The sequence below is a fragment of the Pelobates fuscus genome, chromosome 13, assembly GCF_036172605.1.
Source record: "Pelobates fuscus isolate aPelFus1 chromosome 13, aPelFus1.pri, whole genome shotgun sequence".
Lineage (NCBI taxonomy): Eukaryota > Metazoa > Chordata > Amphibia > Anura > Pelobatidae > Pelobates > Pelobates fuscus.
In genome coordinates, this window is record NC_086329.1 from 54,604,904 (window position 1) to 54,632,894 (window position 27,991).

Below are 27,991 nucleotides of genomic sequence, written 5' to 3' on the forward strand. Positions count from 1 at the left end.
ATGGGAGATGTATTCCACAGCATCTGTAATTAAAGGACCACTCTAGTGCCAGGAAAGCATACTCGTTTTCCTGGCACTAGAGTGCCCTGAGGGTGCCCCCACCCTCAGGGACCCCCTCCCGCCCGGCTCTGGAAAGGGGAAAGGGGTAAAAACTTACCTTTTTCCAGCGCTGGGCGGGGAGCTCTCCTCCTCCTCTCCGCCTCCGTTCCTCCCCGTCGGCTGAATGCGCACGCACGGCAAGAGCTGCGCGCGCATTCAGCCGGTCACATAGGAAAGCATTCATAATGCTTTCCTATGGACGCTTGCGTGCTCTCACTGTGATTTTCACAGTGAGAATCACGCAAGCGCCTCTAGCGGCTGTCAGTGAGACAGCCACTAGAGGAAATAGGGGAAGGCTTAACTAATTGATAAACATAGCAGTTTCTCTGAAACTGCTATGATTATAAAAAAATTAGTTAACCCTAGAAGGACCTGGCACCCAGACCACTTCATTAAGCTGAAGTGGTCTGGGTGCCTAGAGTGGTCCTTTAAGTTGATCCTTCTTAAATTTAATTTATTTAGAATTTTACTCTGTTACTTGTCTGGCTTCCTGGTTCCACATATCTTTAGTGGGGATTGTACCACCACCACTCTATACCACCAGAGCAAGTCCATGCTGTATACCTTGTAAGTAGGATACCTGATTTTTATTCTACGTGATTATTGATTTTATACTGTGCCATTGGATATTAACACTGTTGTTTCCACATATCCTATTTCTTTGAGAAACACTAACTACTCTGGAATAGATATCCTAAGACGGGGATTGTATCGTCCATGCTGAATACAACAGAGCTTTTAGTAGCTCAAAAGGGTGTGAGTGAGCCTTTGCTACTTTTAAGCATTTCATACTTGTTTAAAGACAGATTACACTATATCTGTGTTTTTTCTTTATTTCTTTTTTAAGATATCTGATATTACACAGAATAAACATCAAAGTCTGACGTATGTATACATTTTTATTGTGTCATTGCACTCTAAGGTTATCTGGTTTAAGGCGCTGTTTATCTACCTTTTTATGAGCATAATTGCTCTTAACGATGAACTACTTATACCATAAACCTCTGCTCTTTAAGTATATACTAAAGTTTTTAATGGCGTGGCAGGGGTCTGCCTGCTGCTGCAATGTAGTCTACCTAAAAAGGGCAAAGGGGAAAAATGTCAAAAAGCATGTATTTAAAAAAAAAAAAATAGTTTTATGCTTTTAAATGTGTTTTCTTGCATCCATTAAAAAAAATAGGAGGTAATTTTAACAAACTATCCGAGTTTTAGCTCATTACCCTGCAGGCTTAGGCAACCCATAAGATGAAATCACACTATTTTTTATTTATATTTTAGTTTACAATAATAAAGACAGAAGAGTTCAGCAGTGGTGTTTTAGGGGAAGGAAAAATTATAGTAATTTTCCTCAAAAGGAGACAATGATAAACCATACCTTCTTTTTGAATTTTGAAACTGCAAAACAAGGGTTAATTCAGAATGGTCAATATTTAATGAATAAAAGGGAACAACTTGTAGTACCTCACAAGCTGAGGGAGACAATGGTTAACAGCAGGTATAATCAGTTTCACTTCCTCGTTTTAACTGTGCTAAATGTTCTATACATAATAAAAACGTGTCAAGCTGTGTTTTAACTCTCAAAACTAAATTTTTGTGAAAATAAAATTAGTATCAAACGCATTCTTAAAAGGAACTGTAATCGCAAAAACAGAACGCTTAATGATTATATCATTTAAAGGGACACTCCAGTGCCAGGAAAACAAACCGTTTTCCTGGCACTGCAGGTCCCCTCTCCCTCCCACCCCCCATCCCCGGTTGCTGAGGGGGTGAAAACGCCTTCAGTCACTTACCTGAGACCCCTGCCGATGTCCCTTGGTGGTGGTTTCGGGTCGCCGCCTCTCCTCCCCTTCCTTAGATCAGCCGGTGGGAGAGACTGATCCCGCCCGCCGGCTGAGGAGACCTAACGCGCACGCGCATTAGAGCTCTCAATAGGAAAGCATTGAAAATGCTTTCAATGATTTCCTAGGGGGGAATTGAGCGACGCTGGAGGTCCTCACAAAACCTGTGCTATAGACACGGAAGTGCTAGTAGACAGCCACTAGAGTAGGAGTTAACCCTGCAAGGTAATTATTGCAGTTTATTAAAAAACTGCAATAATTACACTTGCAGGGTTAAGGGTAGTGGGAGTTGGCACCCAGACCACTCCAATGGGCAGAAGTGGTCTGGGTGTCTGGGGTGTCCCTTTAACGGTTTGACTGTAGCCCTCTCCTAAAGGCACGTGCCATCCACAATATGCATCACTTTGGTTCAAAGGATTCAATATACAGTAGTGGCTTTTAAATACAGAACTCTATTAGGTTCCCGTTTCCCAATTAGAACACACAATTTCGATTTATTTGCTAATTTTACTCAGTATTAACTTTTCCTGCCAGTCTGGGAAATGTGCCAGTTTGATACGGTCAATGTGAAACCACGCAGACAATACAAGTAATTATAATTTTATTATGTATTTAAGGAGCAAATGTGCACTTAGCTTGTTGCAAGTTGGAAAGCATGTCCTGGGTGCCAACGCTATAGTAATTTTATCAACATTGGAAAGTTGAATAGCCATGCTGATTTTGTCGCACATCTGACCGCCCGAGACGCTGCTGAGCACTAAATACTGAGCTATCTCACCAACCATTAGATCATTGGGTGGTATAAACACATAGAGGTGTATGCGTGTACATATGTATCCACACATGCATTAGAATGCATTATGCAGTTATACAATAAATGCATTAGTACATAAGCAAAATATATCTCCCCATAGTAACAGTATTGTGGGGGTGGGGGAGGAGGGAGAGGGAAGATGGGTTGGCTCCATTTAAATATATAGGTTTAAAAAATAAAAAATAAAACTGTAGGTTTACAGTTAGAACTTGAAATAGTTAAAATCGGCAAATAAATGTGTACAATACCTGTTCTAACAATACCTAATCCTCTGAGCCCCCAAGGAAAAAAAGAATCTGTTCTTCGTAAGTGATTGCAATACAACATCTTGTTTCCTATAAACACGAACATGTTGTTTTACGGTGCTACAAGATCATTACGTTGAAGGAAAAAAAAAAAAAAAAAAAATTAAAAGACTTGGCCATAGGACAGAAGACAGATTCTCCATTAAAAAAACGCAACCGGATAATTGGAGATAGTTTCAGAAATAACACAAGCAGTTTCTAGAGGCCTGTCGAACATCAAATAAAGGTATCGCTCATCCTAGACTGGAATTGTCCATTTATTAATAACGTCTATATATAGTAATAAAATCTTCCCTGTTCTTTGCCACGTGAATGGAACAAATAAGCAAAGAGGGAAAAAAAAATAACAGGACAATATTTGGCATGTTTGCAGAATTATTTCTGGCAAAGCGTGGAAATGAAGACATAAGTATACTTTATTATAAGCGTGTTACATTGAGCAGCGTGCATACACCGGTAAAAAGTACAGAGATCTCCCATGGTGTAAGGTATAAACTGCAAACTAAATTAAATATCTGCAAAATGCATTGGAGCAGGGCTAAACATTTTTACTGCATGCGAATCATATGACAATCGGACATATGTAAAATAATGACGGGACGAAGCAGTAATTTTTCTCTTCCTGACTAGTTTGTTTCCACACACACAACTACTGGCTATTTCCTTAAAGGAACACTATAGTCACCAGAACAACTACAGTTTATTATATTTGTTCTGGTGAGTAGAATTCATTCCCTTCAGGCTTTTTTCTGTAAACACTGTCTTTTCAGAGAAAAATGAAGTGTTTACATTACAGCCTAGGGATACCTCCACAGACGACTCCTCAGATGGCTACTAAAAGTGCTTCCTGGAGCAGTGCTGTACACTGTGTAGCACTTCCATTCAGTGTCTCCACCCTCTGCATGGAGACACTGAACTTTCCTCAGAGATGCATTGAGACAATTCATCTCTATGAGGAGATGTTGATTGGCTTGTGCTGGCTCTGCCCCTAATCTGCCTCATTGAAAAGCTCAGCCAATCCAATGCATAGGAAAGCATTGTGATTGGCTCAGAACACCACTTCTGATGATGTCAGCCAAGCAGGCAGATCAGGGGCAGAGCCAGCAGAAGCAGACTGGAGAGGAGCAGACACGCTTTATGGGAGCACCAGGCAATTGGGGTTATAGTTACTCTATTTGGGCCCCCAAAATCTCACCCTATCTGCTCTAAAGGCGCCTCCTGATACTTCGGCATCGTGATGGGCAGAAAAAACACACATCGGTGACCTCCTGCGCCAAGCAAGCAGTGTGACTAGGTCCAAGATGGCCAACTACCCCGAGAATTACTCTGAGGTGTCTAACGACTTCTACCAGGAGAATGAGAAGGATGAAATGCCGCAGCACAGCTCCTAAATCCGGCTCCCACGGGCCTCCGACACCTCACGAACAACACCGAGGTCCTGACGACACTCCTGGCGGGCCTCCAGAACACCATACTGGCGGACACAGCAAAGATCCGCGAGGACATTAGAGGCCTGTCTGGCAAGATGGGTACCTTAGAGGGAACCACTGAATAGCATGCCAAGTAAATTACCTCCCTACAATGGGATATCGAGAATCTACACAAGCAGAATGTAACGGATCACCTGGCACCCCGACTGGGTACCTCCGTTAAAGGATGCTCCTAGCGCTTCCTGAGGACTCCAAGCACTCCACCAGACACCACAATCACCGAATCCGAGAAACCTTTAAATTCTCCCAAGCATATGAATGCTGTAGACCATTGAATAGGAACCATATGAATAGGCTTGTACTCCTAGCAGTCAACTGGAACAGCATGCAATAAATCCTTCCCCCCAATAATGAGACGACACATCACTTTGAGGGTAAAACAGGAACTCTGGACTGGCTCATCCAGCCTGGCTTTTATTACACTTGTACACTTACAGGCCACACCCAGGGGGAGGCATAAAATAACCAATCACATACATGGTTCCACCCACACATCCCCTCCCCTCAGATAACAGTAAACCCAATTATACGGCACACATTTTTAGCCAGGTTCTGGATGTACCCCAAAAACAGGGGGTACACCTTTAAATCCAGCATCGCTGGATAGCCCTTATTCAGGGGGACAACATATCCAAAAATCAGTTCATTCGGATAAACGGTTCGGGAGATATGGGGTTCCAAAGATTTGACCGACCGCATGGGTAAAGTATCCGAAAACAGTTCCATGCATTTTGGCCCTGCGGTCGGTCACAAACAAGGGAATGAAAACAGACGAATTGCCTGTGTTATAGAGCCTGGAGAGGGTTTGAATGAATTCCCTTGTTTGTGGGGTTCTTTCTACCGAACGGCGGGTCATTCGGTAGTTTCTATACGAATTTCTGGAAGTAAGGAGGTCTCAGCGGTGTTTGCCTAGTCAAGTGTCCGATTTTAGTTCCAGACACTCGACGGCAAAACACCGCTGTTCGGTAGTTTAAGATGGCCGCCGCCACGTGTTTGTTTCCCGAATGGCGGCCACCCAGAGGACAAAGAATACATTACATTGATTGCCAATTACCCGTTTGCAACATTGTTGCAAACGGTAATTGGAGGCACACTTAGTCCTGGGTGGTCTGGTTGTTCGGTAGTTTCCCTCAATATAATGAATGGAGGGATTCTACCGAACAATCAGGTGAATGCTGCATACATATCCCAGGTAAAACTGAACACAGTATAACATATATAATATGAAAGGCAATATACTGAAATATGCTCCACAGTCTTAAAGGGACAGTAGTCCCAAAAGTCCCAATCTGTCCATAGATGAATTTAACCCCTTAAGGACCAAACTTCTGGAATAAAAGGGAATCATGACGTGTCACACACGTCATGTGTCCTTAAGGGGTTAAAGGGCCAGTAGCCGCCATATAAAGTACAATATGCCCCAAATAACCCAGGGGCCATAGTCAGTAGGTAGGAGGCTAGCAAACAGGCTTCTCCAGGGCCCAGTGGCGAGGTTGGTTTCGCCACACAGAACAACTCCTTTGACCAACGCTTTGCTACGCTAGAAAACACAAGGTGCCGAATGAACGTGAAAATAAGAGGCATCAGAGAGGATGTACTGGCAGCGAAATACCTCACCTCCTGCAGCACCTATTTACCGAACTGCTGCTCCAGAGACAAGGTAAGGCTGTGGGCTTGGAGGGATCCTTCCACATTCCCAAGTCACCCAAGGCTCCAAAGGGGACCTGGTAGTTTTCCTCCTGAGTGGAAGGGACAGAGCCGCAATAATGACAGCGGTAAAAGACCACACAACTTACGACTTTGAAGCAATGCACTTCACTTTCAATGTGGATCTGTCCGGCTACACTCTGGCATGGAGAAGAACACTGGCACCCTTCACAGCCCTGTTCAGACACCATAAGGTACAATATTGCTGGTGCATGATGCACAAGCTCCAAGTCTTTAACCCCTTAAGGACACATGACATGTGTGACATGTCATGATTCCATTTTATTCCAGAAGTTTGGTCCTTAAGGGGTTAAGGACAATATTACGCATGAAATACAAGACCTCAAGGAAGTGTCGGCGCTGCTGGCCATTCTGGGCCTACCTCAGGACTCTCTGGTAACAACGGGGCAGGGCATGGCAGAACGAGCCCACACAGATGGAATCCTGCTACAGCAAAGCCATATACCCCTAGAGAGTCCCTCCGGGTCCCGCAACAACAAACATTACCTGAACGACTGGGTGAACCGGCGACCACAAAGGGTTCAAAACCATTATCAATGCCGGCTCTCCTGTTAGGAGCTCAGCTCTAAGTTTTTCGTTATTTTACAGTTTTAGTTACAGTTTTAGCTATTTTATTGCGTATATGTAGGCTAGACAAAACTTTAGCAATGACCAAGGGAATACTTTTTTTTTTTTTTTTAATTCTTTATTTTTGCAGTGCTTTTGATGGTTACAGGCATACATATGGTACCCCAACGGCATTCCATACGTTGAATTCCAAACATAAGTTACAGTGGGTAGTAGATGGACAGTGCACTTTTTTTTTTTTTTTTTTTTAATATGACATAGATGTTACATAGATAACAAGCTGATAAATGTCGCATTAGTGTATAAAATGCTAGGCTAAAATTGCGCTTAACGCCTACGTATCAGTAGTTATAACAACATGCTAGAGCTTTAAAAGCGAAAACCATACGTTTGGTAGCAGTGTGCTGTATTTTCCTAGCTCGGCTGCGCTTGGCAAATGTTACGGTAAGATTCAATAGCGTAATCTGCGCTTTTTTTTTTTAATTTTTTTTTTTTTTACAGTGCAGAAAATGATAACAACAGACGTGTGGTACCCCAAAGGTAATCCTCACCAAGGGAATACTTTACGAACGATACACTCCCCTCCCTCCCCGCCTTTACACAGCATCACGAGTTAACAATGCTATACAGCCTCATCAAAGGCGTAAAACCTCACACTTTATCAATCCCATTGTATTGATAACCGGGTCCCCCCAAATTACCATCTGAGACCACTGTAAGTCCCACGCATTGGGAAACAACCTGGCATGACCTCTAGTAGCTCAAACTTTTAGTATGTACATCTTACTTACTCGTGTAAATTCAGCTTTTACATCATTAAAAAAAAAAGTCAGTTCATAGAATGTATGCTCATCACATTGATCGTCTGCATAGTTGACTATTGTGAATGAACCAGTCGCAACAAAAACTCATGTATTCTGCATTGTTTCTTTTCTTCTATGAACCGACACAAAAATAAAGAATAATAATTTTTAAAAAGTGGCAACAATGTATAGCATTAAATAGTCATGGTAGTGTTAAAAATCCTGAATATACAAGCAGGTGTGATGAATAATGCAAACGGCATATAGTTGTTAGAGATGATACAAGCTTCCAGGCAGAAGAAATATACTTGCAAAAATAGGAATACTTGATGATAGAAGTATAGAAATGGTTGCAATACCTGCTACTGCCAGACAGAGTAGAGACAACCTAGACCGCTACCCGAAAAAGAAAATGTGAGTACCCTGGACAGAATGGGAAATTCTGGAGATATATGGGAGAGGTCCACTCAAAGTGATGCTCCTTGTAATTCAGACAACTTCATCTGTGAACAATTTGTACCGTGTGGGCTAAAAACCATTGTAGAACATTTTGAACATTAATACCGCACTCTATGCATTGATTATGCATGCTAGGGAAAAATTAATTTCATTTACAACCACTGGCCATCCCTTCATAATGTCAGATCATACACCAAGCACAAGTTCATGGTTTGTAAAATGATTATTTACAACTAATTACAGTCCGGATATCCCATACGTGTGGGGGTAAGATATCCTACCTACCACCTGTTAATGTACTGATAGGCCTTAAGAAAAACGAGAAGAAAAAAGGACAAACTTTTTTTTAAAAAGAAACAAATATAATAAAAAAGAAAAATTGCTATTATTGGCAAATAATACATTTTTTTTAAAAATTAAAGAAACAAAACAGAAAAAGCAAAAAAGCAAAAATAAAGGAAACATTTCTATAAAGCAGTCCAATTATGAAGACTAGTGCACTGAAAATTGCTTTATATTTGGGTGGATCTCACCAACAGTAGTGAGGTCTTCGCAGGGATATGCTGTAGTTGTATTGAGGGTTTTCCTAGAATGTAAAAGGCGTAACCCAATGGAACAGTTGGGAAGAGAGTCCTCTTTAGTTTAAGTTATCTGGCCGTGAAGTTCTCATATAAGGCGAGTCAGATCGGTCAGCAGAAAAACGGTCCTGAAGGTAATCAGCTAAGCGGCAACAAATGGACGAGAAGATTCAGCTGCTCAGCAGCATGTGATTGAGTGCCAGCACAATTTTGATTATTTTTGTAAAAACACTAGCACTCTCATTCAGTACCTCCACAGACGACTCCTCAGATGGCTACTAAAGGCACTTCCTGGAGCAGTGCTGTACACTGTGTGGCACTTCCATTCAGTGTATCCACCCTCTGCATGGAGACACTGAACTTTCCTCATAGAGATGCACTGATTCAATACATCTTGATTGGCTTATGTTGGCTCTGCCCCTGATATGCCTCATTGAAAAGCTCTGCCAATCCAATGCTTTCCCATAGGAACACCATTTCTGATGATGTCAGCCAAGCAGGCAGATCAGGGGCAGAGCCAGCAGCAGCAGACTGGAGTAAAGGTAAGATTTTGCTATATTGAGGGGCGAAGGGTTAATGGGAGGCTAGATGGTTGTTTTAACAGTATAGGGTCAGATATACATGTTTGTGTTCCTGACCCTGAAGGGTTCCTTTAATTACAACAGAAAAAACTTGGGACAAACTGTGTCAAATAGACAGGCCTGACTAAGGGAGGAGATATTTAGTATGGTACAGACAGGTGACCGGTATCAGAGCCTACATATGATGCTTGATACAATCTAAATTAACCGGTCACTGTAACATCTGACAAGAGAAAGTAAGTATGAAATCAAATCAGTATGAGAAAAATATATATATATATAAATGCACAAGGGCATGATATATAGATTGGACAGGTAGAAAGAAACCTCAGCTTTGAGTAACAGCATACATACCAAACCCGTCTCCCTTATAAACTAGATAAAGAGGACAGGATAGTGGAGAATAGTTAAGGTGCATAATGTGCACACAAAAAAAAGTGCTTGGTGAGTGGTCATGTGAGGTATGAAGACCTTTAAAAAAGTATTTTATTCCATAACAATGCATCAGCATCCAGGGTCTTTTTGCAATTTGTATGAAATTAGCATATTTTGTTATTTTCCTTTCCTTTGGTTTTACTAGATTTTACATTGTTGATTAGTAATGTTTTATCATCTAACTAGTGACTTTTAACCCCTTAAGGACCAAACTTCTGGAATAAAAGGGAATCATGACATGTCACACATGCCATGTGTCCTTAAGGGGTTAAGGGCCATAATAGTATTTTTTTAGCTCACAATCTGTACCACTGGTAACGTTTCTGTTGGATGATAAAGCCAGGCAGTTTTTCTGGGCAGTATAGCAAAGCCAAACTATATAAGGTATCAAAACACCACAGAAAGCAATTAAATTGATTTAGCTTGTTATTCTTATAACCATGCTTGCTCATCCCGAGTTTCCAAGAAAAACGAGAGAAACCCTGGACATGCACCAAGTAAAGTAAGCAAGTGTTGGTTGGCACAAGAAGGGGGGAAAAATTTAAAAAAGGAGGTGTGACTGGATGATAAGACATAGTAGTACTATCGTATGCTCTGAGAGAAAAAAAGCAAAAATTGCAGTACCAACATTCAGCATCTCCACACTCTGCATAGAGACACTGAAGGAGCCCCATAGACATTGCAGCAATTTGCAGCATATGGGCACTAGCCTCCTAATTGAACCCTATAGAGAAACATTGGATTGGCTGATAATATTTCAGCCCCAGGGGTGTATTTTCCACAAGGCAAACAAGGCATTTGCCTAGGGCGGCACATTCATGGGGATGGGGGAGGGTTGGGAGGGTGCCCAGGTAAATGCCTTGTTTGTCTTGTGTACTGGGGGGCCCTAAAGTGGCTAGGTGTTAAAGTACTAATATTCTAACCGGGCGATGAGGGAGATATGTCCTTTTAGAAAATATTATATTATATAAAATATTATGACAAAAAATATTAATTGGTGAGTGTATGAGAAAATGTGTGTGTGTGTCTGACATTGTGAGTGTGTGTGTGTGTGTGTGTGTGTGTGTCAGTAAAAAAAAAAAAAGGCCTTGACACGAATTGGTGGGGCAAATGTAGATAAGGGGGTGCCGAATTTAGTCGTGCCTAGGGCAGCACAAATCCAGAATACACCACTGCTCATCCTGCAAAGCAGGACAGCCACACTGAGGGCAAAAAGTAAAGTAAAAATCATTATTTTATTCCACAACAGCACCAAGGGGAGTATAAATAGCGCAAGTGTGAAAATGTCACATAATGACTGGCTGCTGATATCAAATGCTTTCTGTAGGATTTATTTTTTTCAAATGGAGAATAGTCATTTAGGGTGCGAACTGTAAAAAGCTGCTGAGAAACCAATCTGCAGTATATTTTAAGTTTGCACTATGAATAGTGATTGTTTACCACCAATTTGTTTTTCCATTGCACTGGCGCTTATTTGGAAAGAGTTTGATGACCTCCGAGCAGGAGCTTTTGTTCACTCCACTGAGTAAAGATTTGCCGTACAAGGCTGGCTTATTGGCTAAGAGCATGAGCTGAAAACTCTCAGCCAATGTTCTAAGCCAAGGATAGGCAACCTTCAGCACTCCAGATGTTTTGGACTACACCTCCCATGATGCTTTGCCAGCATTAGGGGTGTAAGAGCTTTATGGGGGATGTAGTCCACAACATCTGGAGTGCCGAAGGTTGCCTATGCCTGTACTAAGCCCTGCAGTGCTGCAGATTTTGGCTCCAGAAGATGCTGCGACTGGTGGTAGACCCCAGATAGAGCTCAAACCACTCGGAAAAGTTTGACTACTTACCCTTGGAGGGGTATAGCACACAGCAGCACTATCAAAACACACACACGTTTTTAAGCAGCTCAACGATAACATCTTTAGGCTATGCTCGTAAGACTGTTGGAACTTCATTGAAATTCCAATGCGGTCAAAATATATAGGACAATGTATTCATTACTTTGTCTTAAGGCAAAAATCAACCTGGGGAAAAAGGTATAGATACTGATGTTCCGTTTGGCAAGATACAATCTATGTAGGGAGTCACAGGATCCTCCATAGACATTAGTGTTGTACTATCACGCATAAGCTAGAGTACAGCTGTTGTGGGCTCCTGGCAGATGAAGTACCAGGAGCTTAAGATTAAAGAGGACACCCCCGGGTCAACGCACCTCATGTGGCAATGTCACTATCGTTGGTGAGAAAACATGCAAAGACCCCGGAGGGTGTCACAGTCGCTTTAAGCTTGCATGTACTACTGGACCTGAAACAGATAATGTAAACAACTTCTCAACAAACATCTATATGACAGTCTTAATTGCTCTTTATTATTGGACCTCGTGGTCATAGCAACTTGACTGCAAGCTCTGTTGGTCAAGGAAAAAGCCTACTGTATGAAACATTTACAGTTATGAAGTGCAGAGTAAATGTAAAAACAACACACATCCACTTTCCTGCCATCAACTGCCAGAAATTCTTGATCAGAAACAATGAAGTGGAAAAACTTTTTTTTTATTTTTTCTTAGGACTCAAATTAATACCAGGTATTCCTGACAGTAACTGGTCTAATCCTTTATATGCAGTGAGGTCCGTACTTCTGAATGCTGCAATGTTGTACATGGCGTGATTACAATGTCACAGTATTTACAGTGCACAGTACAGCTTGCTATGCACGTAAAGAGCCAAGTGTCAGACTGTGTGACGGAAAGCTCCTTCTGTTTATATACAAACACATATTCCTGACTTCGGTAAAGAAATCCTCCTCGCAGCAACAGACATATTGGCAGATAGATTTGGAGTAAGACAGAGGAAGTAGCAGAGTGTTGTACAAATCAGAAACCCAATGCATTCATCTCTTTTATATATTTCTAAACTGTATGATGAAAAGGAAGTAATGTGAAAACTTAAATAAAATGGGATCAGTTTAACAAGAAAAAACAAACAAGCAAAACCTAAACGTTGTACTGCATCTCTTGCCAGTGAGATCAAAGACCACATTGCCAATGTCCACCAGTTCACCTAATTTTAGGTCAATGTCACCACTTACCGAAGCTAGACTAAGTCTGTTTATGTAATTTGTAATCTTGCACAAGGTCGGATCATCACATCAGACATAAAGCATCTCTCTGTCAAAGCTATCTCGCTCTACTTAAATCAACCCACTGTACAGCGCTATGGCTTTTGCTGGTGCTATATAAATAATAAAATAATAATAAATGTTGCCGTTCTGTTTTAAATTCACAACCGTTTGGTATTGGGTGAATAAACGCTGAACTTCCATGCAGCTGAAACTGAAATATTTTACAAATTTAACGCTCGCAATGCTAGAGCTGTGACCACTGTGCTCTGCACTGCATCAAGCACTACTTGGCACTTAAAGATGGTATTTCTGAATGTGGTTAAAAAATAAATAAATAAAAAAGTAATTGAAAGAGAAGAAAGGGCAAAACAGAAACCTTGGTGGGACTTCCCCTCTAAACCACAGTTAAAGTTTTATTTTGCATGCAGTCAGCCAGTAAAACCTGTCACATCCCCCTATCCCCATAGTAAATAGCTGGGGGTTTAAAGGGAATTAATCACTGTACCTTTTGTTTTGGAGGAACATATCCCCAGGGGGATTTACTTGTAGTTTACTACTTCAGTAAATCAGATTCATGGCTCATTCATTTCTCTGACAGAGGGAGTTTTACTCTTTAGGAAGAAAGCCTTTCTATCTGATAAAATGAATATCACTAAGACTAGGGGGACGCAGAATGCCACTAATTAAAATAAAAACAAAGGCATTGTGCACAGAATGTGCCATCTGCAAAAACAGACTATTAAAAAATAAAATAAGGGGGGGAAAATGAATACGTGTGGATTTATTTTTTAAACATTAGGTTGTGATAATACTTGAGCAGATTTGTGAAGTTTAGGGCAAACTATTGTTGGAAGGGGAATTGATCCTTTGGATGTCAACTCCTCTTTAGCAAATCAACCAGGTCTCAAGGTACCAACTCAAAGCTGTTCGGTCAGCCTTGCCTTCAGAGATAAACCCCAGGTACCTTGCACTGTATGAAACCCAATGAAAGAGTACACATTACGCAGGATGTGGTCAGTGTCAGTATATCAGATTCTTGCAGTACCTGCAAAGCCCAAGAACACATCTCGCCAAGGGACAATAAGGACCATAATTAGCAACTACGGTGACAGCATACCGGTGGCGCAGTCCCCATGTTCCGTGTCAGACTGTCTAAGATGTCAAAAAAAGTCAAAGTCTCAAAGTAGTCTGTGGCGTGACTCTTGTTGATCATATAATCAATGGGTTAAGCCAGGCTTCCCCAAACTCCGGCCCCAGATGATGCTGAACTACAACTCCCATGATTCTCAGCCTATTTCATTCATAGAATCATGGGAGTTGCAGTTCAGCAACATCTGGAGGGCTGGAGTTTGAGGAAGCCTGGGTTAAGACAAGTAAGCCGAAAACACTCAGCCAATAAATGCCGATTCTCCACAGGAATGAAAATTACCCTCATGATGGCATACCATTTGCAAAAGTAGACAACCCAAGGTATTGCAAATGGGGTATGTCCAGACCTTTTTAGTAGCCACTTAGTCACAAACACTGGCCAAAGTTAGCGTTCATATTTGTTTGTATGTGAAAAATGCAAATGCAAAAAAAAATACATAAATCCTGGACTGTTGGTGGGCCATGAGGACTGGTTTGAGAACCACTGCTATAGAGGAATCTTTTTGCTTGTTTCCATTTCTTACACGGATCAGTCATAACATTAAAACCAACTGCCCAATACCCTGTTGGCCCTGCATCTACTGCCTAAATAGTTCTGATGTGTTCTGGCAGAACATTGCCCATAGCATAACACTGCCTCCGTTAGTTTGCCTTTTTCCCCACGGTGCATCCTCCTGTAATCACTTCCCCAAGCAAACCGTGAACACGCACACGGCCATCTACCTGATCTAAAAGAAAACAGGATTCATCAGACCAGGCAACCTACTTCCACGCTCAATGGTCCAGTTCTGACACTCGCATCCCCATTGAAGGCGCTTTCGGCAGTGAACATAGGTCATCATGAGCACTTTCACCGGTCTGCAGCTACACAGCCCCATATGCATATGTGGATGTGTATTTTGACACCTTTCTATTATGGCCAGCATTAAATTTTTCATCTATGTGAACTACAGTATCTCTTCTGTGTGGGCTAGACTCTGTTCCCCCCAAGCATCAATGAGCCTTGAGCACTCATGACCCCGACGCTGGTTCACCGGTTGTCCATCCTTGCACCACTTTTGATAGGTACTAACCACTGCATACCGTAAACACCACACAAGACTTGCTGTTTTGGTGATACTAGTCTACCCATCACGATTTGGCCCTTGTCAAACTCACTGAGATCTTTTCTTAACGATATAATCAATGATATTCACTTCACCTGTCAGTGGTTTTAATGTTGTGACTGACCAGTGTATGCTGTTGAGAAAATAAAATGATAAGAAAAGCTTCCCTTACATCCAGAAGCAGCGATTATACCGCTAGTGCCCATTTATTATGGCTGTATTACAGGTCTGAAGAGTGTAAATGAATTTATTACCTCAAGATATTATCATAAAGGTTTATTTACTAAACTAGGAATCGAGAAGATCTGACATTGGAATTTAGGGCAAAATAGATGAGCTGGAAAAAAACGTCTCCATTTCTTGTATTTTAACTTAAAACTTGATATTCCCACAGTTCCAAATGTACTTTCTGGGAAGTACCATCCACCCCCCTCTCCCTCTTAGCACTGTATTGCTGGGCAAGGTTAACGGCTATGCATCAATGTAAAAACCTTATGGATCTGCAGCGAGCCAAAACGGACATTTGAGAGGAGACCTTCATTTTTAAATGAACCCTGGCAGCCATATAGATGCTGGAATGCCTACCTCTTGATAGGTTCCAGCGAGCAGGGAGGAAGTGATATCACATTTGTTTTTGCACGCAACATAGACCAAGAATATCCCACCATTAATTATAATCACACTTTAAGTCGCTCCTCCTCTGTTTCACACATACTAAGGTGTTTCTATACACAAACATTAGAGCCTTTTTTTATCAGAAGCCACATATCTAAAAATAGTTATTTTTTCACAGACTGGCACAGTATTGTTACTGCCACTGGGGATTCTGGGTATGGACATGCAAATGAAGTGCATAATGAGAGAGTTAAGCCTTGTCATATTACCTACTGTCAAGTTCATAAAAAGGGTTGTCAAAACAATACAACACCAAATTGACTCATATGCCACGGCATTAATCCAAGTGCCATGACCACTTCAGTGATCTGAAGTGATAATGGTGCCTGAACTCTGTACATGCAGCTTTTTACTATTAGGCCCTTAACAATCCAGGTTTCAGCGGTGCCGTCTTGATTTTGGTGTCCTGTCTTCACTTCAGTACCCTTGTGCCCAACATCTGGAGACTCCATGGAACTGTTCCCAGGACGTACAGTGCCAAGTGAATCATTAGATGTGCTCAGACTGTGCAGAAGGCACTAGGACCATGCATAGTTAAAAGGACAGGACCACTGCACCCAAACCACTTCACTAAGACCTTTCAATTTGAATTCTCACTTTAGCAAGTAACCCTGTGAGGCTTACTTAACTTTAAAGGATTACGGGTGGTTATTACACTAAAAGTACACTTGCGCTGTTCGTTGGTAATGTGGCAAATCATTTGGCAAAGTTTGTCCCTCTTACCCAAGTCCCTGTCTGGCACAGTATCTCCTATCTTCCTGGCTGTGATAAAATTCAGTTTCAGCAGAGCAGTAGAAACCAAATGCCGATCCCATCAGGAATTCAATGCCAATGAATGACATTCTTTGCATAGAAATATGCAAAGATCTACATCAGGCAGCCCATATTTCTTGTTCCAGGTTGGCTAATGATGAACCACTCTAAGCCAAATCAGTGGCGCCCCTGCCCGGCTGCACTCCGCGCTTTCTGAAACGGAGATTCAGAAACAGGATGAAGCCATGGGGATCTGCAGATCGGTGTTGGAGGTACGATTTCACACCAGTTTAACCCTTTAAGGTAAAAGTGCGCCCAGGGCACCTGGTACCATAACTTAATTTAGATGAAGTTGATATGGTGACTGAGTGTCCATTTTAACTGTATATGGGCAGCGGTGAACTGTTGTACATAGTTTGACAGCATCCTCTCCTTACTGTGCACAGTGACACCCGTTGGGTTACTTACCGGCCAAATCTGGTACAGTATATTCTTTCCCAGTTCCCCTCCCCAACCCCCTCCCTAAATATGTATACGGAAGTATGACCTCCCCTAGCTAGACAGCATGAACCGAGTGTGACAAACGCCTATAGAATTGTAGAAGAAGGAAAAAAAGCACATGTGAACTAGGAAATTTAAAGTGATTTAAAACGGATTATAGATACATTTGTAAGGTGTTGCCATATACTGTTATTATATGATCTTTACAAGTTGTATGGACATAGTGATTGCATGTATACTGCTTTTGCGTACATTTACAAATAAGGAAATAAAAAATAAAATGAAATTTTAAAAAATGGCACAACTCCCTATTTCATGAATAAACAACTAGTGGATATACTTAAAGGGACACTATAGCCACCTGAACAACTACAGCTTAATGTATTTGTTCAGGTGAGATCTACAGCTCCCTGCAGCCTCTCTCATGTAAACACTGTATTTTCAGAGAAAATACAGTGTTTACATTGATTGATAGGAATACCTCCAGTGGCCGTCACTCAGACGGCCACCAGAGGGACTTCCTATCATGTAGGGCCCTTAAAAGGCCCTGTACATGTCAGACGTATTAAGATACGTCTGACGTGTGCAGGAGAGAGAAGGCACTGTGTGCGCGCCTTCTCTCTCCAGCCTGTCAGAGAGGAGAGGGGGTGGGCAAAGACCGCGAGCTGAGCTGTGAGTCAGCTCAGCTCGCGGCCACGCGCATGCACGGTAGTGCGCTCAGGACTTCAGAGGGCAGCATTAATGCCGCCCTCTGAAGTCTGTGCGCATGTGTGGCGAAGTCGCGCATGCGCACAAGGGAGCAATGACGCTTCGCTCAGAGAAGCGTCCTATTGGGCCCCGCAATTTAGGCATTTTGACGAAAAAGGGGGCGTGGCATGGCTGGGAGCTCGGCGCTGGAACGGAGGCAAGTTTTTAATATAAAAAAGCATCGAAAATGATTTTTAATGAATGAAAGTACATATAAAAGCAAGAAGGAACAATGAGGGTGTGGACATCTGACTGAAGAGAGATAGTTGAAATTCCACCACTAGTTACAAAAAGGTACGAGATTCTTTTTTTCTTCATCCAAGGAATTTTGTGCAAACCATATAGCGATGAATTGGTAAAAACCCTTGCTGCTCTTCCTCCAGACATTCCGTTGGCTTTATGCTAATTAAAGTGAACTGTGTTCTGTCAAGTAAGAGACAGAGAAACATCCAAGGAATGCACAGGCAAAGTGTATGTTAGGACATGCGCCATGAACATTCTTTAACTGTTTACTCTCAGGCAGTGATGTTACCACTGCTCTAACCTTCCAATATAATGATAGTTATTCATAATCAATTATTATTAAAAAAAAAAAAAAGTCACTTCCATTTCGTTCCTATGGGAATATAAAATCTTAGATGTGATTATAGGAAAGGAAGATACAGAAAATGATATTTAAAAGCAGACACGACAATAAAACTAATGCAGAAAATGTATCTCGTAAGAGCTCACAATCTAATCCACTATTACGGATAAAATCTGTGAATATGGGCATGGCAGTGTCGTGTCATCATATAACAAGACTACATTTATAACCAGAACGGAACATACAAGTTTCCTTTGTGTTCCCAGATGGCCAGTCACGTGACAAAGAAATGGATTTCTTAATCCACTCTGCATCATTGTGCAGTGAAGTATATTAGTGATAAAATTCTGGATAATTTCAATGGAAATTAAAAGTTAAACATATGCAGAAATTTATATATTCTTGCGTATTTATATTTTTAGAGAATTCTATAAAATCGGAATTCTAAGGTTTGTCATTTTTGATTTTGTCAAAGAACTTTGCTGTAAGAGCCATCTATACAGCCTTCAACTAGAGCAGCCGTGAGGCTTTTTCCTTCTTGTACAAGAAGGAAAGGTCTGAAACGCACTAGTCACTTTTGCCAAAAATCTTAGTGTGAGTTACCCAAGAGATCTTGTAGTTTATATATAAAACTTTCCAAGCAAGAATGCTTGTCTCACTAGTTCCTGCGATAGCAATGTTTGCAGAAGGTTTTAAATGCACTGACTTTACTTTCAATGTAATCACATGATCGGCCCATATGACTTCTTGTTCCTGTATGTCAAACACGGTCACAACCAGTATATCTCATCCACCGACTGTACAGTATTTCAGAACATGTTCACGATTTATATTTGTTAAGATCTCTCTGTGGCAGCAACCACTGGATCCAGACAGCAAAACAGAGGAGAACACAGAGATTGAGAAAAAGAACCAATACAATTCATGGTTTCATGGCCCCTGTCTAACTCTTAAGCTCCAGAAGGCCAGCTATGGATGCATCATGGATAATCTTGATCTGCCAAAAAATAGAATAACAAACAAGCTAACGGTTTGAACAGGCAGCAAATAAAAAAGGTATATATAATAATAAGAAAAACAAACACAAATTCCCATAGCAGACGGAGCAACAATAAAATCCAATAAATGATGTTGCAACACCAAATGTCACAAAACTGGTGGAATAAATATTTAGTGACATTTGGTGTTGCGACATTGGATTTTATGGTTTGAAAGGTGTTCGGAAGGTAACCTCTGGAGTCTGCACCCATTCTCAGTAATGATCTCATCAAAAGTCTGAACAACAAGCTGGCAAAGCATTGTGTGATTTGTAGTTTATAAACAGCTAGGGGTTTACTTGTTGCCCACACCAGGTCAACTATTACACTGTTCCTTAACACAATCAGTGCCAGTTTAGTATGCGTGTTACTGGAAGGATTACAATAATTTGCAGCCTCTGACAAAGGGCTCATGAGAACAGAATGAACACATACAATGTTGGCCTCCTGTGTCAGCTGAAACCCAAAGCCATGCTTGCAATCTGTGCATCTGTAATAGAGCTCCAAACAAAACAATCCCAATCCCAAAGCAGGAAATATGCATAACGAAATAGGAGCTAGGCTTCCACAGGGGCCATATTTCCACAAAGTATTAGGTGGGGGGGTGGGGCTCACTTTACAAAAACGATGCTCAAAAATCTATTCTCAAATGACACAAAATTCACTTTAAAGAGAATATAGCGGCACCCAGACAATATTAGCTCAATGAAGTGGTCCCTGCCATCTAAACCTGCAACTGAAAACATTGCCATTTAGCAGGAACAGTTGATGATTGACAGTCAATAGAGACACTTCCGCAGCTGTGACCAAGTAAGACTCAGTTATAGCTCAAATGAAAGCATTTGATTGGCGCAGCACGGAGTTCTGTTGTGCATGTGCTCTAACATCCCAATACTTTCCGCTGGGCAACGTGAAGGACCACAAAGTCACCAAGGCCACTTCATCTAAATGAAGTGGCCTGGGTGCAGTGCTCATTTATTTTTTTTAACATCCACCACTTTGAGAGAGCAGAGGGACAGGTAAGCAGTACATATTATCTTTAAAGTGGTGGATGTTACACTCCTGTAACACCCATCTCTGGTCCGCAACAGCCAACCTTCTCCAAGACGCCGATAGGCTGGTTTCTTTGCATGCCAGCATCTGAATGGAGTGATGTCACATCACTGCATTGCTATATAACCTAGCAAGCACTAGCAGCAGCAGCTAGGGAGATACCATCGCAACCAAAGCGAATGCGCTGCGGTTGCTATGAGTTGAGAGCAGAGGGACAGGAGGGCTCTTTCTGCTCTGCCTGTGTCTCAATTACTCGCCATTATTGTCGGGCCTTTTGTCTGTTCACTGTGTTTGTCAAAGAGTTTGCAAAGGTACATATTACATACAATCACATTAAAGGAAAATTGAGGATGCAAAAAAAAAATTCTCTCACATGGTGCATAGGGGCTCTTTGTGGGTCATTGTATGAATACCAAGTAGATCTTCACAAGGTGGGAAAAAAAATATCTAATTTAGCTAGAACTTGGCTATAGTGGCCTAAAATTTGCAATTTCCTCATTAGCGGTCCACAAATCCAAGTTTGGTGAACTGCTCTCGGGGTTATTCTCTAAAGTGCGCATACTCGGGTATTCAAAGTGATTTTTACATTTTGGGCCAAAATAGTCAAATTAAACAAATTCTCCAGGTCAGCTGTGTTTTCAGTTTATCTACTTTGGCCTGAAATTTAAATCCATACATCTTTTCCATCTATCACAAAAATGATTTCCTTAAAATGCTGTATCATAAAATAAATGTAAAAAGTCTCTCCTTGCTTAGGCCATTACCGGGACAAGCCTAGTTTGCCTTCAGAGCTGTTGGAATGTAGAGAAGCATATTTAATGAGAACAAGTATGGATTTACAGCTCTCTGGACTACAACTGACAGCCAGGTATGGGAAGAGAAGCAGATGGTATTAACAAGAAAAAATGTGGAAACTGGATCTTCACCTACAAGGGTTAAAGGGAGGGTGGCTGGGCACGGTTAGTTTTCTCCTATGTAATTATCAAACCAAACTTGTTTGACAACGCCAAGAATAATAAGTAGAGTGGCGATGCCAAGTCACTTCACAGCCGCAGAGCACGATTCCAATTCCTCCATTGCAGCTGCTTCTCTCATTTGGACATATAAGACACTTGGTGCAAAAGAAGTATTTATTAAACTCTGGCATATCAATATGGGTGGCAGGAGGTGGAGCGGAGAGTGGGGTCTAATGAGTTCTTCACAGTCTAGATTCTAGAGACCACCATCTGCACTTGTTGATGTAAAGGAGGGGATGACACCTTTTTTCCCTGACCCAGATAGCAGTGGAAAAGGCATATTATGAAATAAAAACAAAGTTTTTATGAATGTAAATTAAGAAATGTTTAACCCCTTAAGGACACATGACATGTGTGACATGTCATGATTCCCTTTTATTCCAGAAGTTTGGTCCTTAAGAGGTTAAACACTAACTAGGAACGAAGTTTCTTTGGTGGCAAAGTATTTGAACAACCAAGAGCAAGTGTCAAAACCCCTGTGCCGTTTGCAGATCACACAGTGGAAGACAGATGTGCCAAAAAAGATGAGCTGCACTTTTCGACGGATAAATATGTTTATGATCAGATAAAAAAGGGAAATAAATCCTTTTAAATATACAGTAGACTTGTGTATTCAAATTAAATTCCTTTGAATCCATACTCGTGCAAATCAATTTAGCATTTACACATGGAGTCTTGCTCCACCAGTAAAACTCTGCCGGTAAATCCTGGATGCAACTTTTGGGTATTCATTCCTAGGAATTTGATTTGGGCAAATTGGAAGTAGTAAAAAAGTTTGCACAAGTCTTAAACAGCATTATCACCCTTGGATATGTCACCCAAAAAACCCAGACATTAATAATTCTTATCTTTTTAAAGTGAATACATGGTTTTATAAAATGTGGTTAACAAGTTTACCTATGGGTATACATTTCATCTATATAATCACCAGTCAAGATGTAGCTGAAAATATTACTACTTGACATGAGGAAATAAATGAGTACACAGTTACCCCTATATAACAATTGGAGTACCCAACATTTTTTACATAGTAGGTACACTTTAAAAGGAATGCCACTTCATAACCTAGAATAGAGCAGCAACATGCCCAACCATGTTTAAACTTGATATTTGTACTCTTTAGCTATATATCAATGGCGTAGCAGAACACAGAAAACTTAAAATAAAATGAAATGAACACTATAGTGCTAGGAATACAAACATGTATTTCTAACACTATAGTTTTCTGACACCTACATAGCCCCCACCCCAAAAGGTTTGAAAAGAAAGTATTACTTACCTTTCAGCCCATCTCCACATTCGTGCTCCACCTTGGCTGAGATCATCAGCCAATCCAATGTTGGCCTATACGAAAACATTGGAAGCTAGAGCGCATGAGCCTGTCTATGAGATCATATGATTTAATAGCAGAATTTAACTCAGCTGTTTGGGTGGAAGCGTCTCTAGTGGCCTTCAGGAAGACAGCCACTAGAGCAGGGATGTCCAAACTCCAGCCCTCCAGATGTTGCTGAACTACAACACCCATGATTTTTTGAATGGAATACATAGCTAGACAATCATGGGAGTTGTAGTCCAGCAACATCTGGTGGGCCGGAGTTTGGACATCCCTGCACTAGAGGCATGCTAACCTTGCAATGTAAACATTTCCATTCCTACAGAATAGCAATGTTTTCCATTGTAGGATTAAAGGACCACTCTAGGCACCCAGACCACTTCAGCTTAATGATGTGGTCTGGGTGCCAGGTCCTTCTAGGGTTAACCCATTTTTTCATAAACATAGCAGTTTCAGAGAAACTGCTATGTTTATGAATGGGTTAAGCCTTCCCCCTATGTCCTCTAGTGGCTGTCTCATTGACAGCCGCTAGAGGCGCTTGCGTGCTTCTTACTGTGATTTTCACAGTGAGAGCACGCCAGCGTCCATAGGAAAGCATTATGAATGCTTTCCTATGTGACCGGCTGAATGCGCGCGCAGCTCTTGCCGCGCGTGCGCATTCAGCCGACGGGGAGGAGAAGAGGTGGATCGGAGGAGGAGAGCAGGAGGAGATCTCTCCGCCCAGCGCTGGAAAAAGGTAAGATTTAACCCCTTTCCCCTTTCCAGAGCCGGGCGGGAGGGGGTCCCTGAGGGTGGGGGCACCCTCAGGGCACTCTAGTGCCAGGAAAACGAGTATGTTTTCCTAGCACTAGAGTGGTCCTTTAAAGACAGGACATCGATATGAAGTGTTCTGGGTGCCAATAGAGTCCCTTTTAAAAGATCACTTACAATCTAACCATGTGCTATCAATATGGCTAGCACTATGTATAGATTAAAAGTATTCTATATTAAGTGAATCCAAGTCATTTGACATAAACCTGAAATGTCAAACGATTGGCAAAGCAAATAATGGCTAAAAATTGCGAGAGTTATAATGCAATAACAACTGACGAAGCAAGGCTGGACAACTCTAAGAGTTTTATTATAAAACTATTCTACAGGAATTACGACCGAGCAAGCAACACCTGATGCAATAATGTCAGAAAAGTAACTCAATCAGGTACAAAAGTGAACACTCACTAACAAATAAAGCTTCTGGGAAAACTCAAAGCTGTATCATCTAACTAGTGGGTTCATTAATTAATATGGCAACCCTATGAATGCCTACTGGAAGAAAGCCTGTCAGATAGCGACATGTGCAAGTGTCAATTACTGGTTCCTCTAGTGCAGGCGGTGCCCAAAAGGTAGATCCTTAGAAGTTTTAAAACTACAGCTTCTATGATGCTTTGTCATCCTAAAAGCATTCTAGAGGCATGCAAAGTATCATGAAAGTTGTTCTACAACATCTGTGGATCTACCTTTTGGGTACTCCTGCTCTATGACAGCATTTCCCAATTGGTGTTCCACTAATTGCGGTTCCGATATAATTTTCAAAATAAAATGGCCGTGGGCGGCGAGGGAGCAGTGATCTCCCTGCTCAGCTCCCTCGTGCGCACAGCAGTGATGCTGGAGCCGGAATATGACGTCACTCCAGCTCCGGTATCACTAAGAGGGAGCTGAGCAGGGAGATCACTGCTCCCTTGCTGCCCGCACACTAGCCAATCAGCAGCCCCACTGGACCCCAAGGACTGCTTGCCAGCCGCCCAGCAGCCGCACTGGCCCCCAGGACTCCATGCCAGCACTCCTAAAGGTGGGGGGGGGGGGGGCTGGGTGGAGTAAAATGTATAAAAAAAATTTAAAAAATTAAAAAAACTTTTAGATTGTATGTGTTTGTGTGTCTTTCAAAGAGTATATGAGAATGTATCTGTTCTTTTCAGTGAGTGTATATGTATTTTTGTGTGCATCTGTCAAAGAGTATATGTCTTTTTGTGTGCATCTGTCAAAGAGAGTATAAGTCTTTTTGTGTGCGTCTGTCAAAGAGAGTATAAGTCTTTTTGTGTGCGTCTGTCAAAGAGAGTATAAGTCTTTTTGTGTGCGTCTGTCAAAGAGTGTGTGTGCGTCTGTCAAAGAGTGTATATGTCTTTTTGTGTGCGTCTGTCAAAGAGAGTATATGTCTTTTTGTGTGCGTCTGTCAAAGAGTGTGTGTGCGTCTGTCAAAGAGTGTATATGTCTTTTTGTGTGCGTCTGTCAAAGAGTGTATGTCTTTTTGTGTGCGTCTGTCAAAGAGTGTATGTCTTTTTGTGTGCGTCTTTCAAAGAGTGTATGTCTTTTTGTGTGCGTCTTTCAAAGAGTGTATGTCTTTTTGTGTGCGTCTGTCAAAGAGTGTATGTCTTTTTGTGTGCGTCTGTCAAAGAGTGTATGTCTTTTTGTGTGCGTCTGTCAAAGAGTGTATGTCTTTTTGTGTGCGTCTGTCAAAGAGTGTATGTCTTTTTGTGTGCGTCTGTCAAAGAGTGTATGTCTTTTTGTGTGCGTCTTTCAAAGAGTGTATGTCTTTTTGTGTGCGTCTTTCAAAGAGTGTATGTCTTTTTGTGTGCGTCTGTCAAAGAGTGTATGTCTTTTTGTGTGCGTCTGTCAAAGAGTGTATGTCTTTTTGTGTGCGTCTGTCAAAGAGTGTATGTCTTTTTGTGTGCGTCTGTCAAAGAGTGTATGTCTTTTTGTGTGCGTCTGTCAAAGAATGTGTCTTTTTGTGTGCGTCTGTCAAAGAATGTGTCTTTTTGTGTGCGTCTGTCAAAGAATGTATGTCTTTTTGTGTGCGTCTGTCAAAGAATGTATGTCTTTTTGTGTGCGTCTGTCAAAGAATGTATGTCTTTTTGTGTGCGTCTGTCAAAGAATGTATGTCTTTTTGTGTGCGTCTGTCAAAGAATGTATGTCTTTTTGTGTGCGTCTGTCAAAGAATGTATGTCTTTTGTGTGCGTCTGTCAAAGAATGTATGTCTTTTTGTGTGCGTCTGTCAAAGAATGTATGTCTTTTTGTGTGCGTCTGTCAAAGAATGTATGTCTTTTGTGTGCGTCTGTCAAAGAATGTATGTCTTTTTGTGTGCGTCTGTCAAAGAATGTATGTCTTTTTGTGTGCGTCTGTCAAAGAATGTATGTCTTTTTGTGTGCGTCTGTCAAAGAATGTATGTCTTTTTGTGTGCGTCTGTCAAAGAATGTATGTCTTTTGTGTGCGTCTGTCAAAGAATGTATGTCTTTTTGTGTGCGTCTGTCAAAGAATGTATGTCTTTTTGTGTGCGTCTGTCAAAGAATGTATGTCTTTTGTGTGCGTCTGTCAAAGAATGTATGTCTGGAGGAGCTTCCGGAACGCCGGAGAGAACAGTCGCATGATCAGGTCGCTCCGAGCATCAAACGGAGAAAACTTACTACTGTCTTACCCTATCACCCCCTCCAAACGACTACAGTGCATTTTAACGCTACATGGGGCGAAAAGGGAAAAAAACGACACCAAACAAGCCTGCCTCGGGGCTCACGATCGGGGAGATGTGGAGCCAGGCACGAGGCGCCAACGAAGCCAAAATGGCGGCACTACATGGCGGCTGCTCTGACTTCTCAGAAGACATATCTGATGACATGGAGGAGGAGGACCAGCCGACTCCTGCACCGGTACGAAGGGTGAAACACAGCGGCACAGGAGTGGGCTCAGAGCCGGTGACCACGGCAGCCCTACAGGCAATGCTGGCAGACCTACAAAAACACATCCACGAGGATGTCATGGCGGTACGCACAGACCTGAGAGGCCTGACAGGCCGCATCACAAAACTGGAGGGAACCTCACACTCCCAAGCCCAGGAAATTGCGGTGCTACAACGAACTGTGCAAGACTTACAATTGCAGAACCTGCAACAAGAACGCCGTCTGGCGGCTCAAGAGGACTCCAGGCGCAGGCGTAACCTAAAGGTTAGGGGGGTCCCTGAAGAGGTTCCGGACGCTGAGCTGCCGAAGGTAACGGGGCGCATACTAGCGGCGATACTACCACACAGACAGGGCAAACAAATCACTCCAGAAGAGATCTTCAGGGTCCCCAAGCCACGGAGGGCCCCGACCACCAGCACCAGAGACGTGATTATTACCTTCCGCAACGGCAGGGACAAAGCGGCGGTCCTCTCAGCCCTACGGGGCAAAACACCTCTCCGCTTTGAGGCCATGGACCTGGCCTTCCTTACAGACCTATCCAACAGCACCCTCGCCTGGCGGAGGTCGCTGCGCCCTCTCACCTCCGTGCTGCAACAGCACAAGATTGAATATCGCTGGCGGTCTTCCCGATCCCTGACAGTAAACGAAGGGACCAACACACACATCGTCCAAGACATTCAAGACGCCCCAGCCTTACTGCGGACCTTGGGCCTGTCGCAAGAACCTCTCTCCCAAGAGGGGCCATCTAACACCACCTCCCCAACCCACACCTGGGACCCGACAAGGGTCACCCCATTCGTACCGCATGGCAGCACGCCGAATTCCTACGCGGCGATCACCACTTAAGGCTTCTCGACTGAATGGACAGAAATGAAGGTTGCATACTGACCCCTTTGTTGTGCTGGCCATATGTGACCCCAACGATGGGGAAAAAAGGTACTCTCACAATTTATTGCCTAGTGACTCCCAAGTAATGGCTTTTGACCTAGTTGTTGTGCCTACAGTTGTTAATAGATAGAGGCATATCGGTCACATGCGGCCACAGCGAAACTACGAGTGACTTTATTGCTCCGGACCAACCGTGGCTACACGGGCCTTGTCTGGCATTATCGGCTGCTCCCACGACTCCTTATGGCACGTAGACTGACATAGGAATGACCCCAACTGTGACAAATCACCTCCTGGGTCCTGGGATTGGAAGAGACATTGTCCAATATTACCTATTTAGCATGCACGGCAAGTTTGGACGGCGGAATTCGTTTGGAGAGGTCCTCCGTTCGAACTGTGTTGGAGACCTGCGGCAGAGAATCTCCGCTGCTGATGAAAGCTGTGGTTGGATCTGACACCACAGGGATGGCGTGAAGGGTCTAGGGGTATAATGCCGTTAGTCAGGGAATGTCCTTTGCATTTTACGCCTGCTCCGTTCTAATATAGGTGCCATTTAAACCTGTTACTAAGCCTTGGGTTACAGACAGCTTGATGTGATGTTACTTATGAGCATGTTATGTCAGTCTCACTGC

At 42.3% G+C, this 27,991-nt stretch overlaps 1 protein-coding gene across 1 annotated transcript in view; it reads right to left on the bottom strand.

Annotated features, from left to right (window-relative positions):
* MAP4K5 (mitogen-activated protein kinase kinase kinase kinase 5) overlaps positions 1-27,991 on the bottom strand; it is a 146,912-nt gene that overhangs the window by 97,855 nt on the left and 21,066 nt on the right. The window lies entirely within an intron of this gene.